A 13,279-nucleotide genomic window follows, 5' to 3' on the forward strand; every position below is an offset into this window, starting at 1 on the left:
TTCTAGAGCGATTTACGCGATTTGGAGTAGGGATTAGACATGTGGAATCTCTCTAGCTCCTGGCTAGTTTGGCGCACACCCACTGCACTGATAGAAGCATGCTGCTCATGTCATCACACGACGTGGCTGCGTCTGCATGGCTGCGGGTCTACCTAAGCTCTGACTATTTGTACTGACCAGGCTCTGCGTCAGCCCTATTTTTTCAGGCATAACAGAAGTCCCCTAGTTTTTAAGGTTTGAGAATCGAACCTTAGAAACTACATATTATGCCGTGATTTGATATGCTTTCCGAGATTCTGGCAGGCCCGACCTGGTTACATGGAGGTCGTGGAAATGCTCTCGTGCAAGCGACTTAAAATGGCCTTTCCCTTATGCGTCAGCGACCTAATCTTGACCGTATCAGTGCCATAACGATGATTTTGGCCTTCTTTCGAAGTTCACGACCTTATTGCACTTGGAACTTCTCACCAAAGGCAAGGGATCGTGTTGCTTCGAAGTCGGCATATATTGAAGTCGAAGAGACACATCGCTATGCAACTGACATGACAGAATCGAAGAGTCACGTCGCTTCGCGACTAACGTGGGATGAGATCAAGGAGTCACATTGCTTTGCGACTTGCAAGATGAAGTGTTCTTCATAACGACCTCTTCGTATACTATCCGTTGCACTTTTATAGCAGATACATTTAATGAAGTGTCTTTTCCTCTGACAGATGTGTCTTGTACGCAACAGGTGCCAGCCATGCATATTAAATGCATGACATGCTGAAATGACATTCCCTATCAAAGCATTAAATGCGGACGTGGGGGCATTTAATGTGGAGGAGGGAGAACGTGCCGTTGCTTGGGTTTTCAATAGAAGAGAACAACGATTTGGTTTCTTAAAGCGTGACGGTCACTCTTCTTCGTTGATCTGTGACACATGGTCGCGATCAATGGTGAGATACGTTTTTCTGCCCAAACGTCGTTTGACTTCGGGAAACCAAAGTGTCATTTCTTTCACTATAAAAACCCAGGTTCACTTCAGGCAATATCACAATCTTCATTTTCTCAGAGAGCAAGAGATTCTCATGAGCTTTGATTCTTTGCCTTTCAATACCAGTGCGCACTCGACACTTGAGGCAAGAGGATTCATTCTTCTCATCCCAAAAGGTAAGCATTATTCTTTATGTTTTTATTTCTCATTTCCAGCAGTTGATAAATGATGTCAGTCTACCGATAGTTGATTAGAGATGAAATGTTCTTGCTGGGTTCGAGCCATGAATGGTGGCTCGAAACATATTTTGTTAGGGATTTTCAAGGGTTAAAAGGGGGAAATATTTACTTTTCCCTCCATGTCATCGTACAAAATAATGTACGAAGACTAAATGGTTCCTACATGTCGCTTTTGCAGACCACAGTAGGATGGGACCCCTAGTGACCAGAGCTGAAGAAGGGACCGGTTTGCCTACGTAGGGTGCTCCTACGGGTCCCCCCGAAGAGATCATGTTTGTACGTACTGACGATGAGCTCCAAAGGGTGGTAAACCAATACGCTATTGATAAAAGCTTGAAAACACATATTTTGTTAGTGATTCAATTAGATTATTTGTGGAAAAATGTGTTTAAGCTGTGAAATTTAACTTAATTATTTCATAAATGTCTTTTATGGGATCACGGGGATGTTTCGAGTGTTTTCAGGTTCTTAAAGATGATACTCAGATGAAGGTTATATCGACGATGGAATGTCGGACAACAAGAATCAAATGGTTCGTGATTCGGAGCTGAAACGAAGAAGTTAGGGCGAATTGAAGTTAAAGTGAAAATCCTGGAAAACGCTCCAGTTTTGAACATGCGACAGTAATTCGACAATAACTTGAGCTATAGATCTTGGATTGAGATGATTCTTGAACCGTTGGAAAGCTAATTCAAAGGGGTACAATTCATATGTTTACCACTTGACCAGATTCGAACGTTATCGTGCACAAAAACCACCGTCCTGTCAAGATTTCGAGTTCTGGGACAGAATCAACTATGCCTAGGCACAATGCTGCAGCACAACTGCGATTCTGGACTTTTTTACATTAAATTTATGACGTGTATTTCCTGTTTTAAGGGTTCTAATGTGATTAGGATAGTGTGAATCATAACCCTAAAACCCTAGGAGTATAAATAGATGTCTTTAGCTTATTTTTACGGAGGAGAAAGGGAGAGAAGTTGGGCGGCTCATTGGAGATTGGAAATTCCTGCAATTTTGAGTCATCAATTAGAGAAGTTTTTCTACTCTTTCTTATACTCATGTTTATGAATACAATGACTTTGATTACTGAAAGTATGAACTAATTTTATTTTCTAGGGCTAAGATGTAGCCCAATTTATGAATATGTGTTGACTTGGATTGTTGTTAATTCTTATTGAGCTTTTAATTCTAAGTTTTATTATTGTTTATAATGCTTTCAATTCTTAAGGGCCCGAGAGTTGAATGATATCATGGGTTAGGTTGAGATCGAGAGATGAAACCTGATTTGTCTTAGGTAATAAAACCATAGATTGAGTGAACGCCAGAGATAGGTTACCACGATCTGTGAGGCTCTGGTAAATTCCATAGAGCTTAATGATCTCTTAGCTCCTAAATCCAACTTAGAGATATCTTGGGTTGTTGCTTAAGGGTTAATTTGCTAATTGCTCGAGAGAGACAGTTAGTGGAATAATAGGGGATTTGACTTTTAGAATACGCTTGATTAGGTTAACAATAGATGTCAATGCATAGGATTAAATTGGTGCGAAATCTATGCCTTAGGTTTAGCCATATTGATCTTTATATCAAAGTGTTTATAAATTCTGCATTTATTTAGTTTTTAGTTTGTTAGTTTTTCATTAAAGTCATTCTTAAAATTTTGTTTTATCAAATAGCAATAGAATATACTAGTTTGGTACTTGGTAGGTAGTTCCCTTGGGATTCGACACTCATTTACTTGAGCTTTATTACTTGCATGATTTCGTACACTTGCGAATAGCCTGTTAGCTATCAACGTGGAGGTCGTCCGAGACACGGTACACACAACTCGGAATCCACCACGGGGACTGGCCGTGATCTTCGAGAACATTTTCAAGGATGGGGGGTTGATACCTTTCCACCCCTTTATCAGGTCAGTCCTCGACCATTTTGGGATCGCACCCTTGCAGCTCACACCGAACATGTACATGATAGCCGTGGCCATGTACATCGCATGCTGTAAAAACGAACTGGGCGAGCTAACCGCGCTAGAGCTCGGTTGCTCGTACATCCTAAAAAAGAGCAAGGACAAGGATTCCTACTACCTTTCTAGGCAAACCACCATTGAAGCGGGTATACATAGTTACCCGAGCAATGTGGAGGCGTATAAGACGAAGTTCTTTTTCTTTTGTTATGACAACATTTGCCGTTTTCAGGAGCCAAATATGTTTTCTTTTCCTTTGATTCTACGAGCTTATTTTTGTTCCTCGCTAACAAACCCTATATTCCTTCGTAGTTAACAAACTGAATAGGTTAGAGCTCCTCGAGGATACAGACAGGATCGTAATTTCGGCTTTCTGCCGGAAGAGAGTCGTGACGCAAGACTGCTTGTGACAACCGCAAATTTGCGGAAGTACGGTTTCTTCAATTCTGAAGCAACCCTTGACACCACATCAAGTAAGCTTCTTAACCTTAGCCCTTTTGATTCTTCATGCAGCGAACTATTTTACTAACAACGTGCGTATGCAGCGACCATGCCTCCCAAGGTGTCCAGATCGCCACGACCAAGACAATTCTCCTTTCCCCAGATGCATGCCACCGACCAAGCTAGAGTTGCTCCCAATGGTCCCCTTGTCGAAGGGACACTGATGAGCACTCTAGTCCGACCTGCGGGCATTCCCCCATCTTTGGCTACTTGCCCGAAGCAGAAGACCACGGCCTAGAGTCCTAAAAAGAGGCGACAAATTCGAACCAAGGAATCAGAGTCCGAAATGGAAGGCTTGGGCGTTCAGCCGGGGAGGTCATAGCCTTACCAAGAGTTTCGCTTGGGAGGGCCACCTAGAGGCGTGACCAGTATTTCCATCAATCTGCAGACACGACTAGCGACCACAGTCCTTGGAAGGAGGTCAGGCAAAGAGCCCATGGGGGAGGCTTTGGTACCGGCATAATCGTGCTGGACTCGATGAGCCAACTCCTAGACCATCTGCAGCTGGTGGTCTTAACATTGTTGGAATGTGGGCTCGTGGAGGCGTTCGAGCAGTTTATGGCCTCCAACCCCATGGACTTGCTGTCCACATCATTCCAGCTCTTGAGCCAGGTAAATGAATTGTCCCCAACGAAGACTTTGGTTTGCTTTTTAGAGGGAAGCAAACTAACTCTTGACTCTGTCGTGCAAGCCTTGCTTTGCCTACATATGTCCCAGCAGAAGGTTCAACTAAGGACTGCCGAGGGATTAGTCGAGTTGCGGAAGGAGAATGCAAGGCTTAAGTAGGAACTGGAGGCCTAGCGAGCAGACAGAGACTCATCCGTTGCTCAAGCAATCCAACACTGGTCTGAGAAGGATGTTGCCCGCCGCACGGTGGACTTTTAGAGGAACGAGCTGGACAAACGCAGCGAGGAGGTGAAGGAGCTCTAGCGGACCATGGCCAGACTCTCCAGGGAGGCTGGCGAGAAAGACCAAGCGCTGCAAAATACCTCTGAGTGGGCCATGCGAGTTGAGTGGGAAAGGGTCGATCTGTGGGAGGCTACTGAGAAGCAACGATCAGAGCTTGAGGTTGAGCTCTACTTCACTCAGGGTCGCGTCACTTCGTTGACTGTGAAAATGTAGCAGCAGGAAGCGGAGATCGAGAGAAGGGCTGCGGAGTGGACGATTCAGTCTACTTTGCCCTTTAATCGAAGAACCCTAAGATGGATCTGTCCTATCTTCCTGGCGAGTACCAGGATGAGCTCGCTTCCCTAGCGCGGACTGAGGCTGAGGAAGCAACTCGGGGACCTAACCTGGAAGGAGAGCATCCAGAGTACGTCCTAGAGGAGATCGCAGGTCGGCGACCAACCTGGGGATGAGAATCAGTGATCCGCTTTTGTAGCCTTTTTCCTGCTCGATTATGTACTCCCTTTTATTACAAATAAGTAAAGACATCGCTTTTGTTAATCTTTCAAGAGTAATTGAACTTTCGTACCCTTCATTACATATGAGATCGCATGTTAACTGTTTACAATTACATTGGAATAAGTCTATGCGAACAGAATTATATATGTAAAAATGATTACAAAAAGGACAGAATCACACTTGTTATTTACAAAGATTGCGAAAAGTAAAATCTTTACAAGGAGAAACTGGGTTCAGAATTACTGATAATATGGTTGGAGATGTTCAACATTCCAAGCCCACGGTACTTCGGAACCATTCAGCCTTTTGAGATGATAAGTCCCCAGTCTTATCACTTTGGTGATGCAGTATGGGCCTTCCCAGTTCGGTCCCAAAACTCCCACACTTGGTTCTCTAGTACCGAGAAGAACTTCCTTCAAAACGAGGTCGCCGACCTGGAAGTCTCTTCTTCTGACCTTGGAGTCGAAGAACCTTTTTCGCGTGTTGTTGATAGGCTGCCATTCTTAGTTGAGCCTTGCTGCGATGTTCTCCAACTAGATCAAGACTTGCGCGCATAAGCACCTCATTGTCGGCTTCGTTGAACAGGTCCCTCCGAAGTGAACCGGTCCCTACCTCTATGGGGATCATTGCTTCGCAGCCATATGCTAGTGAAAAAGGGGTTTCTGAGGTGGAGGTTCTCAGAGTTGTCCTGTATACCCATAGGACTTCGGGGAGGTCGTCAGCCCAATTTCCCTTGGCTACGCCAAGTTTGGCCTTTAGAGTGTGCTTGATGGTTTTGTTGATGGCTTCAACTTGACCATTTGCTTATGGCCTTGCGACTAAGGCAAATTTTTTATGAATACCCAGCTCGTCGCAGAACTGCTTGAATTCCTCGTTGTCGAACTGCTTTCCATTATTGGATATGAGGGTATGAGGAATCCCATAGCGGCGCACAATGTTCCTGAAGACGAAGTCTTTGAGATTTTTGGTGGTGATCACGGCTATTGGCTCTGCTTCGACCCATTTGGTGAAGTAGTCTATCGCGACCACCGCATACTTAACTCCCCCTTTACCAACTGGCATGGGACCGATGAGATCGATTCCCCACATGGAGAATGGCCAGGGGCTAGTCATGGTTATCAGCTGGTGGGAAGAAGCTCGCGGTATGTTCGCAAACCGCTAGCACTTGTCACACTTCTTAACAAAGTTGTAAGCGTCCTCTTGAATCAAGGGCCAGTAGTACCTTTGACAAAAAACTTTGTTAGTGAGAGATCGAGCGGCAGTGTAATCCCCCAAATGAGAGAGTAGCTCTCAATTTATAGTGGGATGGGTTAAGATAATAATTACTAAATCTATGATATGGTGAGATTATCCATGCAAATCCTTCTTTATGTCCCATTGCCCACCTTCTAGAGCGATTTACACGATTTGGAGCAGGGATTGGACACGTGGAATCTCTCTAGCTCCTGGCTAGTCTGGCGCACACCCACTGCACTGACAGAAGCATGCCGGTCATGTCATCACGCGACGTGGCTGCGTCTGCAAGGTTGCTGGTCTACCTAAGCTCTAACTATTTGTGCTGACCGGGCTCTGCGTCAGCCCTACTTTTTTAAGCATAACAATTGTCATTGTACTAAATTGCAGTATCAAGCTCAGATCTTCAGAAAAGATTCATAGGATTGGTAGAACATCAAATATTATATGAAAATAACTCTTATGTTTGATTAAGAAGTTTTTGAATGAGGATGTATCCATAGTGTTGTTTGGTTCATTAAGGATTCTGGGTGTTTTCCTTTTTATTTATATTTTTGTTTATTCATCTGTACCGATGGCATGGTAGATGAAGCTTTTTTTTTTTTTTGGGGTAAGAGATATATTTTGGGTTAATTGTTGGTGTTAGAGAACTTGGTTTTAATAGTGTTACTTTTTCTGAGTCTGCAGGGTGAAGCAGAGGTAATAACGCTGCATGCTTTGTTCTGAAATGTGTTATAGTACATTCTTCTTTGCATTTTTTGAGATCAATTGAGAGTTTGCAATATCACTGTTAAATGGGGGGAATTTGATCAAGGAAAAGAGATCAACAGGTAGTTGGGGATGGTGTACAAAAAGGGGTCTCTAGATTGTATTTCAGAAGTTGCAATTACAGATAGTACTCTCTTATGTTCTGTGAATTTTATTTGGTTAATTATGTTTGTGCTTTTATGGGTTAAATTAAATAAATCCCTTTTTCAACAAAGATATATTAATTAGGTATCTAATATGCAAACAAAATGTTTCAACATGACGAATTTTAATAAACTAATTAATTAGGTAATCCTTACCATCACCTACAGAAGATAACGTGACTCATTATTGAACTGGTCCACTCTTTAATTTTTTGGATAAGTTATAATAGGTTTTTTGAAAATAGTAAAATAATATTATTAATTAAGGTATAAAAATTTTTAAAAACAAACTATTCAAGAAAAATTATACTGCCAATTTATTAATATAATATTTGATTAATTTGATCAATATATTTTTCAATAATTGAGATTTAATCTAATATGTATGATTAATACTCCTTTAAAATTACACGAATTATATTTAATCACAATATATTTTAAGGAAGTCATTGACGAAACATGAAATGTAAGGAGGGAGGATTACGAATGTGTGAGAGTGGAAAAACCGGGAAATTACATCTGGGGGCAAAATGTAATGTTCAATGAACGAGGAAACCAAATTAAGTATAAAAAACGGATTTAGGAAATTGCATATAAGGGGGTTAAATGGAAAGTTAAATGAAAAAGAGGGGCCACAGTGTTAAAAATACGAAATTGAAGGGATAACGATATTCGTAAACATTCTAAAAAATTTCTTTGGTTTGGGGTGGCCGTGGGCCATGACCCCATGGGTAAAGAAATTTCTTTAATATTAGGGGGTAAAAAAGTGCAAATATAACGCCATATAAGAGTTATTGGACCATATGGTCAAAGGACTTATCGTCGCTAATCCCGTTGAATCCATCACATTAATACATTGAAATGTTGGGTTGTCTTCTCCAAATTCAGAAGGAGATTAGTCAACTTGATTATTATGGACTAAAGATTTAATCATCCATCACGATCCATGCACTGAAATGTTGGATATATCAATTTGCTTATTATAGTACGATTTGTTAGATTTAGCAAATTTATTGCTGGTGGGACTTTTCGGATTATTTATTTTGAAAATTATCCTAAATACCATATATCCCATCAACTATGAAAAATGAAAACAAAAACTAGAGGTGAAAAAAATGGGTTCTATTTCAGCCCTAACCCGGCTCGACTTAAGGGTGGGCCAAGTTGGTATCCCTAGCTGGGCAAGTTGGGCCTTCATAGGCCAACCCAATAGGTCATATATATTAAAATAAAAAAAACAAAAAAAAAACCTGTCCAACTCACCAGGTTAGCGATTGGAAACTCTTGTTGACCCATGGGTTGGCGACAAAAAAATAATTAAATAAAAAAATTATCTTTTTTTCAAAAAACTCATTTTACCCTTCAACCGTATTATAGCAGTTTTTTTTTTTTTTTTTTTTGGCGGGTGGTGGGGGTAGGTGTGGGGAGGGGAGGGTTGGTTGTTTATTTTCTTTTCCTATTTTTCTCTATAAATAGGACCTAAACTTCTCATATCCAAAATTCTGTCATTTTCTTCAATTGCTTTATTTGCTCTTGCTTTAAAAATCTCTCAAATCTCTTTGTTGTCAATTTGCTCTCATTTTGCTTTTATTTTAATTTTTATTACTTTTTGCAATTTTCAATTCATATTTCCAATTTCCTTCTTTAATTCTTTTATATCCTTTTTTTTTTTTTTTTTTTTTTAACTAGAATAGATAGATATTTCTATCCCACCATCAATTTCGATGATGAAGAAAATTATTCTAGTCCCCCTGAATTTACTAACATAAACGCAATAGATTCAAACAGTTCTGCTTTCCTATTCTCAGAATATGATACACCTCATAATATTTCCCCCCTTCCTCCCCGTGCTACTATAGCTCCCAGTGGTTCTAGAGATCGTTCTCATAATCGTCATCCTCGTCCAACTCCATCTAAAGTAGAAGCGGGTTCATCAACTGTAGCTACTAGAACTAACGACAGGCACACATCAGGTGCATTTTGAAAATTTTTACGAGACTAAATATAGAGTTCAAGTGAAGAAAGCAAAAGATGTAAGTACTGTGGATATATTTATAAAGCTAATGCAAGTAATGGTACTATTACTCCAAGAAAGCATGCTGTTAAACAAATAAATTATCATGGAAATAGAGAAACCAATCAAACTCAAATAACTAGTATGCGTAATACTTGGCATTATAATTTAGATGTATATAAGGAACAATTAGCTTTATATATTACTGCAACTGATCAACCTATTAATATGGCTGAAGATAAATATTTTGAAAGATTTATTAAAAATTCATTTTTACAAGAATTTAAAACTTATTCTAAAACTTCAATTAGGAATTATTTAATAAATTTGTTTAAAAAAATGAAATTAGAATTAAGAAATAAAATACATAGTTGTTATGTTAGTGTGGCTCTAACCACTGATATTTAGAGCGGTAGAGCTAAACAAGATTATATTTGTGTGACTAGTCATTATTTTGATAATGAATGTAAATTAAATAATTTTTTATTAGAATTTAAATTAATGAATTTGGATCATAGTGGTCAACAAATTTATTATAAAATTGTTGAAGTTTTAAAAGAATATGATATTGTTCACAAAATAATAAGTCTAACTTTATATAATACAAGTGCTAACAGTAAAGTTGTAGAATTTTTTTTTAAAAATTTTATTTTTTACGACAATTTAAAGTTTTTTCACTAATGTTGTGCATGTCACATCATTAATTTACTTGTAAAAAGTGGTATGAAAAAAATTAGAAATAATATTGATAGAATCAGAGATTGTTTAACTTGGATTACTAGTGGTAATAGAAGAAATTCTGAATTTTAAGATGCTTGTAAAAAACAAATTTGTCTCCTAGAACTTTTGCATTAGACATGTTAGTTAGGTGAGATATTATTTATTCAATACTTGATTCATGTTTATCTTATGCAAATTTAATTAATTATTTTGTAGCAAATAAGAGGGGTTCTCATTTTTTGGTTGAGACTGATTGGCATATAGCTCAAAATTTTCATTTTTTTTCTTAAAACTTTTTATCTTGCCACTTTAAAACTTTTTGGTGTGTACAATCCTACTAGTCCATTGATAATACATACAATTTTAGAAATTTCAAATTTATTTGCTCGAAAAGAAAACAATGAAATTTTAGTAGGACCAATAGAAGCAATGGAATTTAAATTTAAAAATATTATAAACTCTTTCATTTTCTTTATTGTTTAGCTGTCATATTTGATCTTAGGCTTAAATTAGCGGGTTAAGAAAATGTTTTAGACATGTTAAGTGGAAATTTACAAGAAGAAGAGTATGTCAATCAACTAGGATAAAAGAGTGTCTTGGAGAGGTATATTTACAATATGAAAGCAGGCGAAGAGGCGCAATACCTGAGGAAGAACCAACAAAAGACACAAATGAAGACTTCTACTCCTAGAGTGCAATTAATAGGCAGAAGAAGATTAGAACTCAAAGTACAACCTCCTCTTCAAAAGCATCAATGAAGAATATAATGTCCTTCATGCAGCTACAAAGTAATGAGCTTCACCAATATTTGGAAACCTCTGACTTTCTACCAGCAGATCCATAATAAAGAGCCAACTTTGATGTCTTAGAATTATGGAAAATTAGAAAATGTATTTTTCCGGTACTATCAAGACTTGCCCTAGATGTTTTCTCTGTTCTTGTCTCTACCATCTCATCCGAACAAACATTTAGTGCAAGTGGAAGAATTTTAAATGAAATGAGGACTAAACTTTCACCAAAATTGATTGAAGTTCTCACATGTCTTCAAGATTGGGAACGATCGCGCCATCAAGATCAATACGAGGTTGTCGACGATACTTTAATAGAATCATTTCAATTTTATAATTTAAATGATACAAGTAAGGGAGGTCCTAGTCAACCCTCAAATTAGTTGTTTTGTAAATTATAACTTTGTAATTTTTAAATTAATTGTCAATTATTGCACTCTTTTTTCCTTACCAAATTTTTGTCCCAATTAGGTTTTTCTTGGTAAGGTTTTTAACGAAACAATAATTATTATAATTTCTTATTTCTTATTTTATTTTTTGATAAATGCATACATCTAATTTTTTCTTATATTAAAATATGATTGTAGTAAAATTGAATTAATATTTGAAATGTTAATTAAAAAAATTATTTTAATTTGATTGATATTTGAAAAGTTAACCAAAAAAAATTCACAAAAAAAAAAAAAAAAAAAAACCAAAACAAAAACATTAAAAAATTAAAAATTAATTTTTTGGCTGGCCCGGTCATGACAAAAATCCGCCAAGTTAAGGTTATCGAACCAGGCTAAGCTGACCCGTTTAAACAAGGGTGGGCCGGGTTAGAACCAACCCGCAATTTGCCCTGGCTCGTTGTGGGTCAGGGCACTTTTCCACCTCTAACAAAAACCAAACTGGCATTAGTCTTTGAAAATTATATTAGGATTTGAAAATTTTAGCAAAATTGGGTGGAAAGTTGGGACTAATTTTATTATTATTATTTGTTTTGTTTTTATTTTTATTTTTATTTTTATTTTTTGTCAAAACAAAACAAGAACAAAGGATTAGTCTTTGAAATATCTTTTAATGACTAATTTCATGAATAAACAGATCTAATTTAATTCTTTATTTTCAAATTTTCAGAAAGTGAAATAAATTACTTATAATAGTTAACATTGAATAATAAAAAAATCTAACATAATAAAGAAGCCTTAAATTAGTAAACAAGATTTAATTTAATCATGTAAAATAAATTAATGATCCTTTCCGGTGAGATCATTGGTAATTGCGTACACCATTAATGTTAAATTCTCATATATAAAGCTGAGAGTATATGTTAACTAGCTTAATATAAATACTAAATTAATAAAAAATAAAAAGTGTTAATAACAATTCCTTGAGGTATAATCAAATAACAAACATTGCTTTGTGGTTATAGAAAAAAATCCGCCAGCCATTGATTTTTTTGGCATTAAAACAAACGGTAAAAGACAATTAAGTAAATATTCATTCATCTATCATTTTATAAATTTTAGCAGTATATTAACAATGATTGTCAAATCGTGTATTGTATCATATATCAAAAACTTAATTTTTCAAATGGTATAACGCATATCATATCATATCTGTCTTTTTCAAAAAAATAATAAAATAATAAGTAAAAAAATTAATATCAACCCCAAGATTAATTAACAAATTTTGTGATATTATTGACTTTAAATTATGGTATTACATAATCAAAATTAAGAACTTATATGATTTCCTCTCAATTATTCATATCATTTTCAAGATCAATGTCAATATTTATATCTCTACTTGTATTATTATTGTCATGCAAATTGGGCAACACATCTTCCTCTTCACTTTCTCCATACAAAATAGGTAAATTTAGACAGTTTTTAGTGAATCGGGTTGCTTGACCCAGATCCTACCCAAAAAAATTTTTGGGCCTTCAACCCAAATTAAAAAAGTAGTATCGATATTTTTAAGAATACGAACCAATACGTATTGTAGATAGGATACATATCAACGTATCAAAAAATTTAAGATACATTTTCTGATACATATCGTTAGCGACACGCATCGAATCATATCGTAGAATATGTATCACGTATCGTAGGATACTAATAACCATGATGCTAACGACTAACTAATGACACACAAGTTTTTATTATTTCTAAAATTTTAAGGAATCACTTATATATATATATATCTATATATATATATATAAGTGATAAAGAAAATAATTTTTCTAAACATTGTTTTGGTTAAATGAATAGAAGTATATTCATAATTAAAAATTTAAAGTCAAATTCAAATTTTGTTAATGTTTGATTTTGACACCAACGACTTCACACGTGTAAAGTGCTAAGAAATTACACGTGAAATGGTTATGAGATCAGTTGATTATGGTGCAATGGTGATATATGTTTGAAGAAACATATATAAAAGATTGACAAGAGAGACTTTTAGAGTGGTTTGGATACTGTGAACAAATCCTACGTCCACTGTTATTTTATTATTCTCTGACTATTATTTGATATTGCCTGTAAGG

Source organism: Pistacia vera, unplaced genomic scaffold (assembly GCF_008641045.1).
Source record: "Pistacia vera cultivar Batoury unplaced genomic scaffold, PisVer_v2 Contig587, whole genome shotgun sequence".
NCBI classification, from domain to species: domain Eukaryota; kingdom Viridiplantae; phylum Streptophyta; class Magnoliopsida; order Sapindales; family Anacardiaceae; genus Pistacia; species Pistacia vera.